Source organism: Callospermophilus lateralis, chromosome 3, assembly GCF_048772815.1.
Source record: "Callospermophilus lateralis isolate mCalLat2 chromosome 3, mCalLat2.hap1, whole genome shotgun sequence".
Taxonomy (NCBI): Eukaryota; Metazoa; Chordata; class Mammalia; order Rodentia; family Sciuridae; genus Callospermophilus; species Callospermophilus lateralis.
In genome coordinates this window covers 7,531,569-7,552,999 of record NC_135307.1, presented here as the reverse complement: position 1 = coordinate 7,552,999, position 21,431 = coordinate 7,531,569, and the positions used below count along the sequence as shown (strand labels likewise).

Sequence of the window (21,431 nt, the reverse complement as noted above, 5' to 3'; positions counted from 1 at the left end):
ATGGAGGTATGGACGCTGCAGCAGGCTGGAGTGCCAGGCCCTTGTCTGGTCCACTACTATGTCCCTGACCACTTGGGTGATAGGTGGAAAACTAGAGGAGGGGAGGGGCTAAGGAATCAGAGACTGACATGACTTGGACATTGGAGTTTTGCCCACTGGTGCTGGGTGATTTTTACAAGACAGATAACCTCTCTGGACCTTTGTCTCCTTGTGCATAAGATAGGACCGATGCTCTCTTCCTCGGCATTCCTTATAAGTGACTGAAAGAGTGGATGTTCAGGGATGGGAGGGGGGCACTAGGGTGTTTTCAGAGGGCTCATTTTTTTTTAATCTCGGCCCATAAAGCAGAGCTTCTTTCCTGGGCATGTGGCCTATTGGGACAGGCTCTCAGGAGAAATGGTGGAGGGAGGAGGGACATGAAGAGGGTTCCAGTTTTGTGCCGTGTCTGTGAGAACCTTCCCTGGTCTGAGGGTCAGCCCCCGAGGGTGGGAACCCGGAGTCTGGAGTCTTTGTCTGAACTTGTCAGCAGATGTTTGTTGAATGAATGACTGATCAACTGTGAGCTGCTGCTGCCTGGCTTCTGTCTGGGGTCGCTTGGGACCCTCTGTTTCCACGGGGAGCTCTGGGGTTTGGAGGCTGCGGACCTTGCCGAGCCAGGACAGGAGGTCAGGCTTTGTGGAGGCCCAGGGAGCCGGCGCTGTGATCCCCAGAGCTGGCCTGCCTCCTCCCCTCTTGCTTGACGCAGATTGACACTGGCACTGTATGTGTTTCTGGGGCTGGTGACAGACAGACAGACAGCCACAACCATGGTCACGTAAGACAACAGCAATGAATGTTCTTGTAGTTCTGGAGCCTGAAGTCCGACATTACAGCCCTGGGTCAGAGGCGAGGTGTGGGAGCAGCTTCCCAAGTGTTCGTTGGCCACCACCCCTCGGCTCTGGGACCAATCTGATTCTCTTCCTCTTCCCCTCCCACTCTGCCGCCATGGCCACCTGCCCCTCTCTAATCTCTGTCTGCCCCTGTCTTATGAGGTCACTGTGGCGGCGTCAGGGCCTCCCTGGATGATCCAGGATGACCTTCCCGCTCAGGAGCCTTAACTGGGTGACACCTGCAGCCCCTCCCCCCACAGGCATCGTGACCAGGGCCAGGGATCAGGACCTGCTGTCCCAGGGGGCCCAGTCCAGCCCAGTGCAGGTACCGGCTTGGGATCCCACGAGGCTGGCTGCCTCAGGGCCGGGGTGGGGAGCCAGGGAAATGATGCTCTCTGACCCCTCCGGGGTGGCTTTGTCCCCGCGAAAGCCCACCCTCCTGGCCTCGGACACCTGGCCACCTGCCACCTGCGCCTGCGCCTCTCCCCCCTCCAGGTGCCACCACACCCTGTGCTTCCCCCTGTGGCTGGAAGGACACTGTCTTGCTGAGCCCCTCTTCCTGTCCCTTGTCCCCTGTCCTCCTCATTGTGCCTCGCCCCCACGGTCTTTCCTGGGTGCACGGGGGACGCTCTGGATTCAGAAACGCATTCGATCCTCCTGGGAAACCTGCGTCCCAAGGTGACGTCCACCCCTTGATGCTCAGCGTCCAGCCCCAGCAGCCCTGAGGTCAAGGCTGTGACCTCTGCCTCTGAGAGGTCCCAGGAAGGCTGGGGTGGCCAGGAAGCAGTCCCCAGACGCCAGCACGTGGCTCAGCATGCCAGGAGCCCCCAGGGTGGGCGGGGAGGCTTCCTGGAGGGGGGGGCGGTAGGCGGGTGCAGGGTGCGGCCTGCGGTGCAGCCCAGTGGGGGCAGAGCCACGGGGCCCACTAGGAACCCTGCAGCGGCCAGCAGACATGTGCTCCCGTCCTCAGGGAGCGGGTCTCAGGGCCAGGACAGTGTCTGAACACAACAAATGACCATGCGTGGTGGTGACCAGGTGAGAAGGATGGAGGCACAGGAATCAGGAGGGAGAATCGGAGCAGTGCCACAGAGAGAGGCCGGTCGTCTCCCTGACATGTCACTTGAGAAGGGCCAGGGGTGTGAGGACCAAGGATCTCTGAGGGAAGGGTGTTCCTGGCGGAACAAACAGCAGGTGTAAAGGCCCTGGGGTGGGAACACCAGGTCTTTAAAAAAACACGGGCAAGACCGGTTTGGGCAGCGAATGGGGGAGTGCCCGGAGATGAGCTCAGAGAGAGGGGCAGCAGACTGTCGGGGACCTCTGACAGGGGGCTCCTGGAGCCTGTTCCTGCGGATTCAGAGGGATGACTGTGGATTCCAAATAGCGGTCTTTGTTGGCAGCTTCAGGCTCCCCTTCCTGTCCCTACCCGGCGCCTCCCCACAGGTCATGCCCTGGGGCAGGAAGAGTCAGGGCCCTTAGGTGCCGGGCAGGGGGCAAGGACAGAGGGGGGAAGTGAGGCCCAGCTGCCTGGCCCTGGGAGGGAGGGGGAGGCTCCCCCAGGAGGAGGTGCAGCCTCAGCCTTTGGGCTCGGGGGACCTCGGGGCCCCCAGAGCCTGGGCCTCATTGGCTGGTGACGCACAGCTTGCCAAGGACAATTATCGGTCCCCTGGGCCTCCAGGCCCCTTTAAGGAGGTGATTTATGGTCCTGAGAAAATGGGGTCAGTGGAAGAGGAGGCCCAGGACCGACTCCGGGAGAGCAGCAGCTGCTACCTTCCAAAGCCACGCTGAAGACCAGCAGACCGAGCGTTGGAAACCAGGAGACCGAGTAAGGGGGTGGATCCCGAGGTGTGTGGACGTGGCAGGATGCCCCAGGACGCCGGGCGGACCGCTGCAACGAGAGAGGACAGGCTCCACCAAGGCTGCCCTGTCATTTGGAGCCAGTGACTTCCCTTGGCCACGCCTCAGGCTGCTGTGAGAGGGAGGCAGGGAAGCTGGCAGAGTGGGACCGCAGGGACACCTGGTGTCAATACCTGGGCCTTGAGAAACGCCTTGATCCCTCCACACCTGCTCTCCTCCTCAGCCTGGTGGCCCTTCTGAGGTGGGACCCTCCAGGGAGGATTCCCACGGGAGTGCAGTCTGAGCCCTCAGCCTGGCACGCGACAGCCCCACTCACCCCTCAGCACCTGTCCCCTCTGGCCCCAGGGGCAACCAAGGCAGATAGAGCGCCTCCTTGCCGTCCCTCTTCCTGGAACACCTGGTTGTCCCCAGAACAGTCCTCTGTGCCCCCCTTCCCTTGTGTGGTGACTGTCCCTGCACAGCCCCACCCTTCCATGTGGGTTCCATCCACGTGTCCCTCTAGAAGTGAGCATCTGAGTGCAGGGTCTGGGTCTGGGTCGCCCCTGTCTCCAGCGCATAGTAGGTGCTCAATGGCAGTCTCGCCCTTTTCTGTTGCTGCTGTTCCTCGGGTGACCTTCAGGAACCACTTAGCTCGGACGGCTGTCAGCAAGACCTTGGCAAACACCCTCCTGCGTCCTCTCCCACGCCGCCATCGGCTCGGGCTACCATGGGCCCACTGCATGGACCAGGCCCCTGGCTCCAGGCATGTGGACCGTCACAGGGCCAGTCCAGCAAGGATGCGGGTCACTGCCAGGCTGCCACGTGGCAAGGCCAGAGGGCTCTGCCACAGCATCGCCAGGCCTCCTGGGGAGTCCCTTCCCTTCTCTGAGCCTCAGTTTCCTGACCTATAAAACGGGAGGGGGAGGCGCACTGCCGGTCACCCAAGTACTGGGCACCGGGCGGAAGACGAGAGCTGGCTGTCTTTGACGGTGACCGTGCACCCCTGGCGTGCCAGCCTCAGGCAGGCTTATTGGTGTCCTCGCTCAGCTGCTTCCTGTGACATGATCCTACAGCAGCAGGGGGCGAGGAGGGGACCTGTCTCCCAGCCTGGTCCGCCTCCCGGCCTGCTCCCCCGTGGTGGCACGCATGGCTGGCAGCTGTGGGGTCCTTGGGGCTCTGGGAGTCCCCGGGTGGGCCTCCCTGGCTCCCCACACTGCAGGAGGAGGGGCAGGGGCTGCAGCCTGACCCCCAGGGGTCCCTTTGGGGGCCTCGCATTTTCTTCCCCGCCGTCGCGTCTGTTAGTCTGGGATGTCAAGTCAGAGGCAGGCGCGGGCGGGCAGGGTGGGCGGCGTGACCTCACTCCTTCCGAGTCCTGTTAGGAGGACAAATGAGTCAGCCTGGCGTCCTGGTCGGGGCAGAGCCTGCTGGCAGCGCCGCCCGCCAGCTGTGGCCCTGAGCGGGTTGCTCAGCTTCGCTGAGCCTCGGTTTCCTCGCCTGTCACTCGGGACACAGGACACCGATGTCTCCAGGCCGTGCGTGTGGAGGCCCGCGACCCAGGACGGCAGGCACCTGCCTCGCGGGGTGGCCGTGCAGCGTTACGGGGACAGGTGGCGGGAGCGGGGCTGTAACCCCAGCCGGCCCTGATCCCACTAATGGTTTATCTCCTTTCACAAGGAGGAGGCCTGCTCCCCCACGGGAACAACAGGCCTTTGTGTTCATTCTTCGGGAAAAGGAGGGGCACTGAAGGCAAGCGGGGCGGGCGCTGCGGCCTTATCTTTCCTGGCAAGGCCAGGCCTCTGGGCCAGGGCCCTGCTGGCACCCGAAGGGAGGCCTGAATAATGGAGAGGCTGGCACTGGGTTCCCAGCACCCGCCTGGGGCGGGGCAGTGGGGATAAGCAATGTGATGTGAGGTGGACAGCCCAGGGGTCTCGAGGCCCACAGCAGCTCGGGGCTGGGGGTGCTTGGAGAAGGGCTGGACACCATGTCTCTGCTCCAGTGTCACTGCGAAGGCCCCAGGTTTACCTCTCAGGTCCCACAGACTGTGTGTCCTTGGGCAAGTCACCTAACCTCTCTGAGGCCCCATCTTCTCCTCCGTGACATGCTCTTCTGCCTTTTGTGGAGGTCATTGAGGACCCAGGAGAGAGCCTGCCAGGTGCCTGGCAGTGGCACAGCAGGTGCGTGGAGGTGACCGTGTGGAGGAAGGCCTCGGGGTCAGCGCTCAGAAGATTGGGTTCTGGTCCTGACTCTGCGGCACCAGGCGGGTACAGCTTCCCCTTCTGGGAGGCAGGGGGCCTCCCCTGAAGCCCCCGAGGCTTGTAGGACTCCTAATTCACATGCTGGTGGGCGGCTCTGTCGCTGGCCTCCCAAGGGGCACGGTCAGGGAAACCACTGTGCATCTGGACAGGCTGCGAGGGCCAGGCAGAGCACGGGGCGAGTCACCTGAGGGTGTGGCCGGAAGGAGGCAGGGGCTTTCACCAGTGAGGAACCCAGGCTCAGGGCATGCCAGTCGCCTGACCGCCCAGGGTCCACACCGTGTCTGCTGCCCTCGGCCCCCCACCCAGCCAGGGTGGGCTCCACGGGGACGTCTTGTCCCGGGGACGGCTCTCAGTGAAATGGGCCCAGAGCAGGTGGAGCTGGGTGAGCCTCCAGGGTGCCGAGGACCCCGTCAGCCTGTGCTGGGCTGCAGGGTCCCAGGGAAGACCCTTGCTGTGCTGCCGGGAGCGGCACCAGGGCTGGGGACACGGACCAGGGCCACGCACTCCTGATTGGGGGGTCTAGGGGGGAGGAGGGCAGCTATGGCCTACACTGATGGAGAAGTCACGGGTAGCAGACTGGCCCTGCCGTGCTGGTGGGGGATGGGGCACGCGGGACATGGAGGGCTGACCATCCAGGCCTCTCCGTCCAGCTGCACTGTGAGTCACTGGCTGGCTCAAGGCCCAGGCAAGGCTCCCAGAGGCTTCTGGCTCGTCACTGCCCCCGTGTTCCTGGTGGGTTTGTTCCTTTGGGAACTTGGGCAGCAGATCGTGGACTGGTGGTCGGATGGTGCTGGGCTGGGTGAAGTTACAAGTCCGCCCTCAAAGAATTCCTGGTTCATCAGCTTCGACTCCCACTACCTCCAAACTCTGGCCGGCTGTCCTCTCCCCAGTCCAGGCTTGTTGAATGACATATTGTGAGTGAGGGGTCTGGGAGGCTGAAGCAGGAGAATCCTCAAGCCCACCAGTTCAAGTCCAACCTGGGCAGCAGAGTGAGACCCCCTCCCCAAAAAGACACATCCTGGAGCCCCACCCAGACTTGAAGAGTCTGAATCTTGGGGCTCCCTGAGCCGGTCGCTTGCTGCTACTGTTTGAGGCCCGCTGTCTCAGGTACTCTTGGACACGTCACGAAGATTCTCTGTTCCCCTCTCACCCCCGCTTCTCAAGTCCTCGCCCACGCGCAGCCCCAGAGGGACTTGCTCACTCACCAAACACATGGACGAACACACATCCACAGACTCAGCCCAGGTCCGAGGGACACATGTGTTCTTGTGCCCACAGGGACATGCAGACAGACTCACGTACATCCAGGACCTGCTCCGTGGTTCTCAGGGTCCACACACCTGGGACCCACCGCACAGGTGCCCAAACAGGTACTCACGCGTGCACACACTAAGCATTCTCTCACACGCACACTCAGCAAGGTGCTAAAGGATTTCTTCCTGGGTTGGGGAATCCGTTGGTTACAGCTTAAAAGCAAAATCCAAGCTGAGTCAGATGGGTCGCTTGAAGCAAAAAGGGCCAGATGGAGTTGTACGTGACTCATTGTCTTGGGTTTCATGAGTAACATTTTAATTGGGTTGTGACTAGTTTGGGAAAACTCTAAAGCTCCCCCACCCCAAATCCAAATTAAATTGGGACTTACTGAATGTTTCCAAGGCCACAAAGCTCCCCGATTAAAATGAGGACCTAGGGGGTTTGTGGATAGACTTCTGGACTAGGCACAGCGCAAAGCCTAGAGCAGCTCTTTGGGCCTAGGAAGGAGAAGGAGGGAAACCTGGGTTTATTGAGCTCATACTATGTGCCAGTCCTCTCTGTCCACAGATGTGCATGGAATCCTTGCAACGTTCACAGGCGCCAGACCTGGTGCGTGGCGTGCAGCAGAGCCTAGTGACTGGCAGGTTAATGCTGGATTTCACCGGATCTTAGGATTCTCCTGTCAGTAAGAAGCGCATTATCTTCTGGGCACTAAGAAAGAAAAATCCACTAAAATCCTGACATCAGCTCGGACATGAGGGCACACAGTGGGCTCGCGGGCCTGTGGAAATTGTGTGCTAAAGTCTTGGAGGCCAAGACTCCAGAGGGGTTCCCTTCCCAGTCCACAGCAGGGGAATGGACAGCCGAGAGGCCACGCCCCAGCCGAGGCCGAGGGGGGCCGTTCCACCAACACAGGAACAAGGATTCCCACGGCTGTACAGGGCGATGCTTTGGGGGAGGAGACCTGACTCAGTTTCCCCCGAAACGCAGCTCATGGCCCCGATGTGTGCTGCCTGGGGGTGAAGGGCCCCCCATGATGGAGGCCTCCTTCTGCATCTGCCCACATGTGAGCAAAGGCAGGCGCGGCCAGGAGTTCTTTTCTTCAAAGCAGGTTTTGGAGATCAGTAGTAATCCGGAGGACTGGAGGCTGCCCCGGGCCAGGTCACACCCGCTCGCAGTAATTCATTATCCCAGGACTCTTCACAGAAGGCAACTGGCCTTGGAAGGCAATGAGCTCATGAATATGCACAGGCTGGTCCTCATAAATTATGCATCCCATAGTCGGAGGCCGGGAGGAGGGCTGAGTGGTTTTCTGCCCGAGGCGACAGAAGGCTGCTCACAAGGACTTCTTGTGAAGCTCCCACCCGGGATCCACCCCACCCCCAAACGGCGACTCTGGTTGGCAAAGCGACCAGCGTTGCCTGGGCTGTGGCTTCGCTGATGCTGATGCTGCAGGTCTGGGGGGGGGGAGCTTGAGGCCCCGGGGCTGTCCGAAGTGTCAGACCTCACAGCTGGAAAGCGGTCGCCCAGACGTGGGCCTTGTGCTCTCCACACCAGAGCAGGCTCAGGTGGTGCCACAGAACGGCACAGGGCTGGGGAGGGCCGGGTCCCCGCAGGAACGGGAAGGCAGGCTCCACTCTCCCTCCTGCAGGAGTCTGGGGCAAGCAGAGGGGCGACCCTGGGTCCTCCCCTTTCCTCGGCTTCCCTCCCCTCCTCACAGCCGGGCTCTGCCCCCCAGCGGTGCTGGAGCTGGGCACACAGAGGGCACGCTGCCAGAGGGCCAGGGTTCGTGAGGGCTCTCCCTCCCTGCAGCCCCCCCCCCCCCCCCCGCCATAGCCAGCAGGGAGAGAGGAAAACCAAGACCCGCAGACAAATGCCGAGGCCCTAGCAGACCCTTAAAGCAACCCGGGGCGTGCAGAGCACTTTTTCCACACCAGACACTGACCAGAGAGCTTACAAATATCATCTCACTTAATCCTCTCTACACCCTCAGAGGCGCTATCCTGGTCCCCAGCTTACAGATGAGAAAACTGAGGCTCAGAGAAGTTAAGTGACTTGAGCCCAGTCACGCAGCCCCAGAGTGGAGGAGTCAGGATTTGAACTCAGGCTGCCTGGGTCCAGAGTCTGTAAACACCACAACCATCTCGCTCCTGTCAGCTCCCTGTTCCACCCCTGTGGTCGCTACAGGATGTCCCTGGGGTGGGTGCCTCTTGTTAACTAATACCTGTGAGACGGATGGCAGGTGCTGACAGGTCCCAGGCAGGCTGGCGAGCAGTGTGGTGGGCAGGCCACACAGACCCGTGGTGGCTCTGGGGGTCCTGAGACCTGATGCTCCTCCTGGGATGAGCGCCGTGGCCCAAGCTTGTCTGAGGAGCTGGATGGGCAAGAAGAAGAACATCACAGCCCCAGAAGCCCCTCCATCTCCACCAGTCACTGAGCCCAAAGGCAGACACTATTTGGATTAGCTCACACTGGATTAGCTTTGCATGTTTGTAGACTTCATGAAAACTCAGACACCAAGTGAAGAGCTCCCAAAGACACGGAGCAACTGGAACCTACCCACATTGCTGGTAGAAAGTTAGGACCATTTTGGGAAACCGACATCATCTGTGTGGGTCCATTTTTTTTGTTGTTACTGCAACAAAATACCTGAGGCTGAGTAACTTAATAAAGAAAAGAAGTGCATTTAGCTCCTAGTTCTGGAGGTCCAAGAGTGTGGTGCCAGATTCTGCTTATCTCTGGTGACATGGCCTCACAGTGGCAGGAACAACCATGTGTGTATGAGACAGAGAGAAAGAGAGGGGGAGAATACATGGCTGGAGAGGAAACCAGAGAGGCTGGGGAGTGGCCAGGCTTGTTTTTTCCCCAGCCGTCTCTTGAGAACTAACTCGGGGTCCCATGAGAACTCCGTAGTCCATTCTCCCTTAGCCCCAGTGACCCCTACCAGGCTCCACGTCTCGAAGGCCCATCGCCCCTCTAGTGCCACCCTGGGGACCAACACAGAAGCCACTGGGAGACTCTCGAGCCACTTCTGAACCACAGCACGTGCTGCAGCTCAGAGGGACTCCTGGGCACGTGGCCGGTGTGTGTCTGTGAATGTCCATAGGGGTGTGTGTGTGTGTGTCCACACACTCCACTCCCACACACCTAGGAGCCTGCGCGGTGGGCGTGACACAGGTACACCCTTGTGTTCTCTGAAGGACAGCAGCGTTCACAGCAGCGAGCTGGGGTAGCCTGAAGGTGGACACAGGAACGGGCTCTGGGAGGCCACGGGGGCCTGGCACAGAGGCAGGTGCAGACGCCAGGGCCAGGCTCTGCTTCTTACTGACCCTGGCTCAACGGAGGGCTGAATCCTTCTGGGGAGGAGACAGCTTGGCGGGTCAAGGAACCCTGGAAAAGGTCAGCAGAAGCCACTGATCCTACGCTGGCCGTTGTTTTGCTGTGACGTGCCTTTCTCCCCACCTCTCTGTGACTTCCCATGGGATGCGGTGAGCTGGCCGGGGCCTCCGCCTCCTCTGCCCCTGCTCGCCGCCTCCTGCCCCTCGTCTGGAACAGCAGCTCCTCACCTGAGCTTCCCTTCCCCCTCGCAGGGTCCCTACAGGTGACACAGGGCAGCTCAGAGAGGGACCAGGATTCAGCCTGATTGTTCTGCCTCCGCTGAGCATCCCCTCCCCGGCCACCAGGCGGGACAAGGCCCAGCCTTCGACAGCCAACGGACACAGCCCCGGGTCTAGCTCATCCGCCGTCAGGCCTTTGCTCCGAGAACCTCCACCAGCCGCCACTGCCCGTGCCCTGTCCCTTTGCTCGTCCCTCCCCCAGCACCACACCTGGGCTGCCCCTGCTGTGTCCACCCTCCGTGGTGGACAATAAAAAGGGCAACTGCTCTGCTCTGGGGACCAGGTCTTGGGTGGCACTCCACATTTATCGCCCCCCTGGGCCCAGGGCTGATCCCATGGTGGCTGTCCCCACACTGCCCGCGAGGCAGCCAGGCTCTGAGGCTAGAGGGACACAAGGGGAAGAAGAGAGAGATGCTCTGATAAAGGCTACCAACGAGTCCAACCCAGTGACCGCAGGAACACCTCGCGGCTGAGCCCCTGGCTTCAGAGATGAACCAGGCCCCCGGGGCCGGCTCCCAGGGAAGGTCCAGGAGGCGGGCGAGCAGGGCAGGGCAGGGCAGGAGGCCCAGCAAGGTGGGCTTCGAACCAGGCCCAGTCCAAGGCTGGGGTTCACCGGTCATTGTTGACCAAGAGCCTTGGAGAGGATGAGGAAGCTGGGGACAAGTTCCCAGCACTTTGTCCCCTGCCAGAGGAGCAAAGTGGTCCAGCCGCCCAGAGCAGAGCTCCAGGGAGAATCAATCCCCCGAGGGCTGTTGGGGCAAAGGAGCCCGCGGCTGTGGCCAGCGCCCAGGGTCGGTGGAAACTCGGTGACCGAGATACAGGCGCCTCCGAATCTCCTGGACGGTGCTGGCTCGCCGCATCTAACCTGCGCTCGCACGAGCCAGCACCCCCCGCAGCACCTTCATGGTGCTCCACGGCTGGGGGCAGATGAGGCCATGCGGGTCAGAGCAGGCTTCCTGGGGGGGACAGTGAGGGTGCCACAGCAGAGTGAGGAGGAGCCGCCACAACCCGCGTCCCAGTGCAGGCGGGCTCTGGGCGGCCCTGGGAGCAGCGTGCTTGTGAGGTTCAGGAGCAGTCCCCGGGGACCCTGGGCGTGGCCAGCAGCAGGCCCTCGCAGCCTGTGGGGACCCCAGACCCCTGTTCTGCAGCCCCTCTCTCAGGATGGTTTTTAATGTGTCAAACACACGAGGAAAGCTTCCTCTCACCCAGTCTTCAGGGCCGCTAAGAAAATCCAGTTGTCACCTCGGCCCCTCCCCAGAACTCATCTCATCTTGCAGAATGGAAACGCTGTGTCCCCGGACCAGTCCTGCTTACCCCGCTTCTGCTTCCTGTTTCGAGGATCTGGCTCCCCCAGGCGGGACATGGGATTGGAACGATAGGCGCCTGTCCTCTCATGTCTGTCTCGTTCCACCCCACATACGTTCTCAGGGTCCTTCATGTTGTCACGTGTGTCGGAATTTTCTTCCCTTTTAAAGCAGAATAATGTTCCACTGTACGTACACACTAGGTGGCGTGACTCCATTCATCCACCCATGGAACTTTTGGCTCCTGTGCACGGTGCCACCAAAGAACATGGGTGTGCTCCTCCCCGTTCATTCCCCTGCCTTCAGTCCTCTTGGTTATATACCTAAAAGCCAAACTGCTGGGTCGCAGGGTAATTCTGTTTTTGATTTTGTTGGAGGAACTGAACGGGTAATTTTCATCCTGCATCCTGAGGACCAACCTCCCATTTTAGGCGGGCCGCCAGGCTGCTCTCGCCCCGCTCGCATTATTTAATAGCAAAGGAAGAGCGCTACGATTCTAGACCTAAAAAGCAGGTTTGAACTCTTCATCCTTGAGATTCTATTGGACAACGTTAAACGTCTGCCCAAATCAACATCAATAATTTGTTTCGCTTGGCAAGGAGAAATGTTTAAAGTTTGATGAAGCCGGCAGATTTCCACAGCCCCATGTTGCCAGGCAGCAATCACACTAATAAATGGCCAAAGCTTTTCTTGTAAGAGGAATGTTTGCCCAGAGAGAAAGGGCCGTCCTCTAATGGAGCAAGCATGGCCGTGGGGTTTCTACAGGAAGCAAAGTGCAATCCATCATCCTGGGGAGTTTACTTTGAAAAAGCAGCGTGTCCACTGGGAGTCACGGCTTTCCAAAGGTCCTCTTTGCTGCTGCTGCTGATTCATATTCCCATAATTCCTCCACTGCATAATATTTTCCCATCTCCATGGCGACTGTGGGAGAAGGCCTGGTGAGGAACTTCAGGGTTTACTTCTTATTTCACAGAACCAGGCTCTGACTTGGGCTGAAAGTGGGTGACAAGTTCTTATTTTAAAGAGGAGAGCTGGGGTTCCCTAAGCAGGTCTTGCTAGAGCTGAGAGGGAGCGTGGGTTGGGGAATAGGGGCCGGCAGCTGGCCCTGGTTCCAGCACTTTCCAGTCCCTGATGGGGAGCAAGACTTCCTCCTGCAGCCTCAGCATCTTTCTCTGTAAAGTGGTGCAGAGGATGGGAACTGGGGTTCTCTGGGAAGCCAATGGAGAACATGCATGCTGTAAGTCCTTGTGTAACGCCAACACCCACCACAACAGAAAACCCAAGTGCAAAGCCCTGTTCCAGGCCAAGGTGTTGCTGGCGGTTTTCCCCGCCCCCTCACGCACACCGATGTCTGTGACCCAGGGGACAGGAACTTGGCTGATTGCTTATTCTGAACCCTCCGCTTCTCCGAGCTCATGACTCTACTCAGCACAGGCCTGGAGAAGTGCTTGACTTCAAATCTGATCCAGCAAATGCTGGGCAAGTCTACTCTGTTCTGGTTGAGGGTACATGGGGGGAGTAAGTCACCCTGATTTGGAGATGTGCCTTTGATTTCCCAGCAGCTCTGTGCAGGTGGGGACGAGGGAAGACTAGATGTGCATCAGGTGCTAGATGCACCTTCCTGCCTTCCAGGGCGGAAGCATGGTCCTCGCCATTGCCCCCTGTGGAGTGGAACCGTCAGTAGGGGTGTGGTTCTCAGATGTGACCCCGAGGACCAAAGAATTCACTCTGTGTGCTGGGGTGGCACTCAGAGTGTTGTGCAGAGTGGCTTTCTGAGCTAGGCTGGGGACACGTAGGGAGGGAGGATGAAGGACTGCGGAGGTGACAGAGCTGCCTTGGGAGAAGAGACTCCAAGCTGGCCAGAGGCACGGGCAGCGATCAGAACCGCTCGGTGTGGTCCATCCAGACCTGCTCACTCCGACGCTCAGCCCTCCTCCTGATGTTAAACTGGGGACTCCCAAATTTATAAGTGGGTGGGAGATTCCCCTGAGGCTGCACCTCCCAGGACAGCCGCGGGTGACGTGAGCAGTGCCCCAGGCCCTTTTTACCTTGCCTTTGCCTGGGAGCAGGAGTGGCCCTGTCACTCCTCCAGCTGTTTCCCACCAGTCCCTTCTGTGTCCTCCTAGAGCAGGCCTCTGGATGGCCCGTGTCACATGGACTTGGCCACTTCTCCTTGGTTCACTTTGCCCTTCTCTCCTTGCGCACCCAGTTCCAACGACACCTGAGCTTGATTGTCTACCCTCCCTCCTAGGAAAGGGGATTTCCTTCCTCTGTTTCCTATGGTTGTTTTCTAGGAGTCAGAGCTGCGCTTCCTGGCTGTCTTCTTCAGGGTGGACTGCCATCATACAATGCTGTAGCCTGGGGTTTCAACACTGTTATTTATCACGGTTCTGGGGGCTGGAAGTAGTCCTCTTTGGTTGAAGTCTGTTAAACCTTAATAGAGCCACTCCATCCCTGTCATATGTACTGTTTGCATAATATATAATTTTCTGTCCATTTACTTTCAACCTCTGTGTACCTTTATATTTAAAGTGGATCTCTTACAGACAGAGATAGTTGGGTCTCATAGTTATTCCATTCTGGTAATCTCTGCCTTCTCATTAGAGTATTTAGTCCATTAACGTTTAATGTGATTATTGGTTTGATTGGGAATAGTTGTATCATTTTATTACTTACTTTGCTTTCACTACTGCTATGATTTAGGTAAGTGCCCCAGTGGCCCATGTGTTAGAATCTTGTTTTCCAGCCTATGAAGCTACGGGGAGGTGGTGGACCTTTGTGGTGGGGGTGCTCATTGGAGGAAGGGGATATTGAAATCCCAGTCCCTCCCTTTCTTTCTTTTCTTCCTTGCCCTGCTCCCAAGAGGTGAACAGATCTCTTCCACCACGAGTTCCCAGCCACAGGCCCAAAATGACAGGGCCAAGCAACCCTGAGCCCAAATCTGAAATTATAGTCAAAATAAACCTTTTTCCCTTATTAAGTTGTTTATTTCAGGTGCATTTTTTATAGCAATGGATAATTAACTAACAGTATCTCCTTGCTTTTAATTTCTTTGTTCACCTTTCCAGTTTTTTACTTGTTTTAACATTTTTAGTATTTGAACATATCTATTGTCTTTTTTTTTCCTATTGTCTTTTTGATTGTGCCTCTTTACACGACTATTTTCAGAGATCATCAGATGCATCTCACCTTTTCACTGTCCACTTAAGTTGATATGCATCACTTTATATAAAATGAAAGGAATTTGCAAACACATAGGACCACTTATCCAAACTCCCACCATCCTTTGTGTGTGTGTGTGTTGCTAGGATTGAAACCAGGGGCACGCCGTCACTGAGCTGTGTCCCCAGCCCTTTTCATTTTGAGGCAGTGTTCTGCTAGGTTGCCAAGGCTAGCCCCTAACTGGCCATCCTCTTGCCACAGCCTCCTGAGTCACTGGGATTACAGGTGTGTGACCCTGCACCCGGCTGCCACGTGTATGAATTCTCAGTTGACAGTGCCCTTTCTTCCAAAACCTTAAAAATGTCCTTACACTCTGGCCTCCGTTCCACAGCCACTCCCATCGTAGCTCCCGGTAGGTGATCCATCTTGCGGTCCATTTTTTTTTTTTTTGGTAACACTGGGAATTGAACCCAGGGCCTTGTGTATACAAGGCAATCACTCTACCAACTGAGCTATCTCCCCAGCCTTGCTGTCTACTTTCAAGGTTTTATTTTTTACTTTTTTTTTTTTTTATCAACTTGACTATCATGTGCCTTATATTTCATCTATTCAGATTTTCCTGAGCTTCTTGAAGCTGTAATTTGCTTTTCTCTAAACGTGGGAAGTTTTCAATGATTATTTCTTCTAATACTCTTCACACCCAGTTTTCTCTTCTCTCCTTGAACTTCAGGACTTTTGATGATGTTTCACATGTCCCTGATCATTTTATTTGGATTTTTTCCCCCTCTCTTTTTTCAGGTTAGAAAGTTTCTGTTCCTCTCTCAAGGTAATGATTTTTTTTCCCTCTGTCATTTCTATTCTGAGTTCCCCTCAGTGATTTTTCTTGTCTCAGATACTCTTCAGTTCTGAAAGTTTCATGATTCATTTTTATTTTTTAAGTGTATAATAAGTGATTTTTAGTATATTCACAGAGATATGCAACAAAACCTTCCATCACCCCCAACAGAAACCCCATCCCATCAGCAACCATTCACCAGCCCTGGAAACCACTAATCTACTCCCCAGCTTACTTACTTACTATACTTACTTACTTACTTACTTACTTACTATACTTACTATACTTACTATATATACTTACTTACTTACTTACTATAGCCTTACTATAGCCTTACTATAGCCTTACCCATGCTGGGCATCTTCTGTGAACAGAGGCATACCACAGGGGGCTCCGTGTCTGCCTTCTTTCTTCAACATAATGCTTCCAGGTTCACCCAGACTGCGGCATCGGTTAGTACTTCATTCCTTTTTATGACTGAATAATATTCTATTGCTATGGACAGCCACGTTTTGTTTTTTTTCCCCAGGCAGAAGTTGGTAGATTGATGTACTACTTCTGCTTTTGAGTTAGTCAGAATAATGCTGACAACTGGTTCATTTATGCTTGATGCTTCTTGACTGAGATGTCTTATCTTTATTAGATCATGTTTTCTTCATTTCATTGAATATTGTTATAACAGCTGCTTTAAAGTTCGTGACTAATAATTACAATGTGTGGATCACCGTAGGGTTGATATATGTTGACTTTTTTCTTGAGAATGAGTTGCATTTTCCTGACCTTGGCATTTATACACACACATATGTATAAATGTATGTGTGTATATATGTATATATATGTACCCATACACACACACACACACACACACACACACACATATAGGTACACATATATGTATATGTTTTGGGGATTCTATCTGGGTTTGTGAATGTTCTGTTGTGGAGACTCTGGATTTTGTGACATTGTTTTGAAGAATGCTGCTGTTTTTGTTTCCTTGGGCAATTGGGCAATTAGCTTCGTCAGACTCCAACAGCAAACTCAGTCATGTTCATGGATTGGGGCTTTGGTCTTGGTTCAGACAGCTTTTTAAAAAATATTTGCATTAGTTATTGATGGACCTTTATTTATTTTTATATGGCGCCGAGACTCGGACCCAGTGTCTCGCACATGCTAGGCAAGCGCTCTACCACTGAGTCCCAGCCCCAGCCCCAGACTGCTCTCAATATCCCCAGAACATGTGTGGCTTGGGGTTCAGACAGAGCTGGACCGTTGACACCCTCCCCGCTCTCTCTCCCCTTTCTTTAGCCGCCCCGCTTGTGCCAGCCTCCTTCTCCTGGCTCCTCTGCATGGAGGGACGACAGGCCTTCTGCAGGAACTTGGTCACGTTGTGTCACACTCGTGGCCCCCCTCAGGGCCATAAAGAAGGAGAGACTCCCCCCGTGTGGAATGATGCGTCTAGGTTTGAATGCCGCTGCAGAACCTCCTCTGGTCCCAGCCGCAGGGCCCTCAGGCTGGTTTCGTTGAACGGAGCCTGTGTTCTTGCAGGGGCTTCAGGACCTCACTCCTCCCTACCGCAGTGGAAGCAAGCCTTCTGAGTCTGTGCGTACCCCACTCTGTCTCTTCCGATGGTGTCTTGCAGACTGTCTGCTCTCCTCCACCACATTCCGAGTTGCGGCCTCCGTCTCGGAGACATTGACTTTTGGCCTATTCGAGGGTCAGCCCACAGTTTGGCCCGAGGTGCTCAGGTGCCCCGTAGGCCAGGGTCAGCTGCTCCAGGAACGCGCCCATCACGTGGCTCACGGGCAGGAGGCCCTCGCCCTGCCCGAGGGTCAGAGGCTTTGGGTGCTGAACACACTGGGTGCGGGGTGCTCACAAGTGGTCCCTACAGATGGGTGTGCGACAGTGTCCCCTCCCCCCCCCCCCGGGGCCCCACATGACCAAGGCCTGAGGTCCTTCAGGCTCAGTCCTCAAGCCACCCACGACTCAGTCCTCCGTACTTCCCAGATCCCCGGAACAGCAACACAAGGCTGCCAACTTTGATTTTGCTAAATCAAGATATTTAATAAGGATGACCACCTACTGTGGCTGCCACTTCATATGAGGAAGGCTGTCTTATCACCCCAACTGTCGTATGAACTATCTCAGAGTAGATCAAAGTCCCAAAGTGAAATACGTTTCCTCTCGTGACAAGTTCAGTCCACGGTCTCCCCACTGATCCTTGGGCAGGCATCTGGAGGTCTCCCATCTAGCAGGGCCATAGGAGCTCTTCATTTCATTGAGTCAGGCCCAGAGAGGGGTGGTCATTACCCAGGACCAAGCATTTGGAAGAAAAAGGGGTTTCCTGTTTTCCCTGGGAAGTCCTCCGCTGAAACTCCACCCGACACCAGAGATGCAGCCTCGCTCCCAGAACCCCTCTCTGCTCAGTGGAATTCCCAGGGCACTGAGCACACTGCAGTAACTGCAGCCGCCCCCTCCCCCAGGCAGCCCTGGCTGCCCTACTTGCATCGCCCAGATATGCAGGGTCTTGTGGAGGGAGCAGGAGCCTGGACGGGAAGCAGAGGCAGCCTGGCCGGGGGGTGCTTCTCCCCCTTGCAGACCGCACCCTGCTCCCCGAGCAGCTCTGGAGTCCCAGAGGCCCTTTAGTGCCTACATAATGGATGCCTCCTCACTTCTGGGAAATCACCAGCTCATCTTGCTTAATGGCCCCAGAAGAAGCGGGCTGCAGGCATTCTGCTCCTAAAGCCCCTTCTGCCTCCCCGGCTCCCCTAGGAGGAGGCGCAACGGCGGCTCACACGGGAGAACCTGGCTTGGTGTTTTTCTTCTGCTTCTGGAAGGCTGGGTGAGCATCTTCCCTCATACCAACCACCCTCTGTCCAACCTGCTGGGAGGCTGGGGTACCAGCCATGGGGGAGCCCCACAACCACACTTGGGGTTGGCAGAAAGAGCCTGGGTCCAAGAAGAGCCCCTGTCGGGGCTCCTGGGGAGACAGGGCAGTTGGGAGGCAGCCCAGTGGTCCTGGCCAAGCGCAGGGGTCTTGGAGTTGGAGCTGAGAAAGTGGGGTTCCACCAGGGGTGCTCCCTCTGGTTTCCAGAATGCCTGGTTGCACAGATGGGCAGCCTGGGACCTGAGCACTAACACTTGTCCACACTCTTCTCCACGATGTTCTCAGGCATGTCTGGGCCTAGGCAGGGCCCAGACTCAGCTGGCACATACCGATTGCTCAAGGCAATTGTGTAACGCTCTGGGTTTCTGTGATATTGTCCACCTCATCTCCCCAAGTGCTCCCTTCTTTCTTGCACCCAGAATCCTCTTCTGGGATCCTTCAGACCTTCCCATATGCCGCAGCTAAAGGACGCATGCCTGGCACACCAGGGGACTTCCAGCCCAGCCTGGCCATGCAGATTGCGCACATTTTAAATAACTCCTGGGGGCCTGGTGTAGGATGGTTGTCCAAGTATATGACCGACGGGTGGCTTGCAGCCATGGGCACATGCCCTGCTTGCCTTTGGGGGCAACAAGGAATGTCAGCCATGCTCACGGTTCCCCGCAGCCCCAAGGGTACCGTGCATGCACTTGAAGCCCCAGGTAGGGGAGAAGCTTAAGAGATGAAAGGAAGGAGGAGGGGTGCCTTGGCAGCATGCTCTGGAATAAGAAAGTTAAGATTTTAATTGCAAATCTTGCAAATCCCACTGACAGCTTGACTTTAAGGGAAAAGATGAGCTAAATTTACCCTAGCCAGTTAAAGAGCCCAAAATTCAATTTACTAATTAGCTTAAAATGGAAACTAGTCCAGTTATCATAAAGAGCTTTTCTTTTTAAAAACAAAAATCATAAAGAAAAAGAGTTTGCTTCTCTCTTCATTCCACCATGCACTTGAGGACCGCCATGTTACCAAGGCGTGCAGCTTGCGGGTGCGCTTGCCACGCCATGGAGGCAGAATGTCACAGCCTTCATGGACAGTGACCGGAGCCCCGCCCTAGGCACAGTGCTGTGGCTGGGCATCAGATCAATGTACTGCTCATTACCAAGCATCTGGGAATGATCCAGTCTCTGTTCTTAAGGAGTACAGCACCCAGTGGGTGAGCCAGGCAGGGTCACGAGAACCATCACACACCAGGACAGGTCCCGGGAGGCAGAAGGGACATTTGGGAGGAAGGCTCCCAGGGTAGGTGGCATTTGAGTTAAACCTTGAGAGACAGTGACTAGGGAAAACATGGAACAATGGGAAGGGAGAGCCCAAGTCCAGGTGTGAGATGGGTGATGGGGTGGTCCATTTCTCAGGCAGGGAGACTGAGGCACAGTGGACAAGGTAGATCCCATGCCAGCAAGGTTGGCCTGGCCCTGTTAGTGTGGGCTCACAGGCTGGGTTTCCTCATCATGTGATGGGCTGTGGGATTGAGTGAGCCCCTGAGGACTTGGGCTGGGGAGCAATTGGATTATGGCTTCCCTTTGACAGCTCGGCATGGCCACGGTGGGGGATCTGCTGTTGTTGCTGGGCTGTGTATTCACTTAATGTAACTGTGATATGGTATTAGGGAAGGTGTGCCAGAAGTGGGCATGTCGTTATTAACCTCTTTCATTTCCCATGGAATGGCAGTTTGGGGAGAGAAACAAAGACTTTGAATAAAACATTTTGTAGATCCGTCCAGGACATTATAGGAGTGTTAATAGCTACGGCTCAGAAAATAACATTTGGGAGAAAGAGCATTTGTACAGCACATTTTCATGATACGGTGTGTGTTTATACTCTTCCAAGTAAAGCAGATGGTTTTTCTAAACTTCAGCTATCTTTGAGATTATTTTCCGTCTGCTCTAAAATGGTGCCATAAAATGTCCTATGAGCAAACGTGAAGTAGTAGCAGGTAGCACAGCTCCTCGTACAGGAGAGCGGGCCCTCTGTATCTGTGGTTCCACACCCACAGATCCTAACAACCGCAGATTGAAAATATTTGGGAAAAAAAATGTGTCTGTACTGAAGCTATGCAGATGTTTTCTTCTTGTCACGATTCCCTAAACAATACATACAACAACTATTTACATAGGATTTGCATTTTATGTGGTATTATTATAAGTAATGTAAAATATAGGATCGGTGGTGCAGCTCAGGGGAAGAGCCCTTGGGGAGGATGTGTGAGGCCAGGGGGTCCACGTCTGGTAAGGGCCCCCCAAACACACACACACACACACACACACACACACACGGAAGATGTGCACAGGCAAATACCTCTTCATTCTATTCAAGGAACCTGAGCACACATGGATTTTGGTATTAGCAAGATCCTGGAGCCAATTCCCTGTGGACAACCAGGGATGACTCTACAGAAGAGCTTCCCTCTCCATTGCCAGTGCTCTTAGAGATGACGCAGGGAGGAAGCAATTTTAGCTGTTATAAATGGAGGAAAAGAGAAAGCCTGTGAAATCATGGTTGAGCCCCTAGGATGTAGAGACACTCATTTTGCTACTAAGTTTACTGGATGGAGTTGAGTTTCAAACCACTGAATGACGTCACTAAGAGGGCATATGGTAATGTAACTAATGGCCTCATCTCAGTATATGGTATGAAAATGAATTCTAGTTTGTTGTCATTAGCAAGAGGGTCCTAAGGGAACCCCCCTGTCCTCACAGGGTGAGAGGCTGCCTGGGAACATGTTCTCCAGTTATCTTTTGACTTCCACCTCCATGTCTCAGCACGTTCTGAAAACAGAACTTGACGCATTATAATCTCATGCAGGAATATACTTTTTCCTGGAAAATTTATCCCAGGACACCTTAAAATCGTGAGCCTTAGCCACACATTTTCCTGACTTTTATTGACTTACATAGTATTTGGAGTTTTTTGGAAACCCAGCTCCAATGCAAAGCAAAATAAAAAGGCATGTAGATCTTTCACCATCCAAGATTTCCTTACTCAAAGGAAAGGTCCCTTTGGGGCTGGAATTGAGACCTGGCGGGCACAGTCACCAGCCTCAGAAGATGGCTCTGCAGGTGTCTGTAACGTCGCGAGGACGGAACTCACAATCAGGAGCAAATACACAATGGGAGCTTGAGGACTTAGATTAAAACATACAAGGGATTTTCAGAGTGAGTTTGAAATCTGCCTTGTCGCACACTGTGCCTATTTTAAAAAATCAAATAGTTCTACAAGGCTTCAGACTAAAAGGGGGCCGATCCCTTCCCTGGTTTCCCATGCCACCCCTCACTCTTCTTCCTCCACAAAGCCACTGCCACTTCCAAACGTCATCTTTCCTTTTGGTACACATTTGCTTTCTTGAAATAGCACCGCAGGCGGCCTTCTGTGGACA

The 21,431-nt window shown here is 55.3% G+C and overlaps 1 protein-coding gene across 2 annotated transcripts in view; it reads left to right on the top strand.

Moving 5' to 3' along the window:
• The window catches only part of Eml1 (EMAP like 1), a 183,191-nt gene that overhangs the window by 14,737 nt on the left and 147,023 nt on the right, over positions 1–21,431 (top strand). The gene's annotated exons all lie outside the window — the stretch shown is intronic.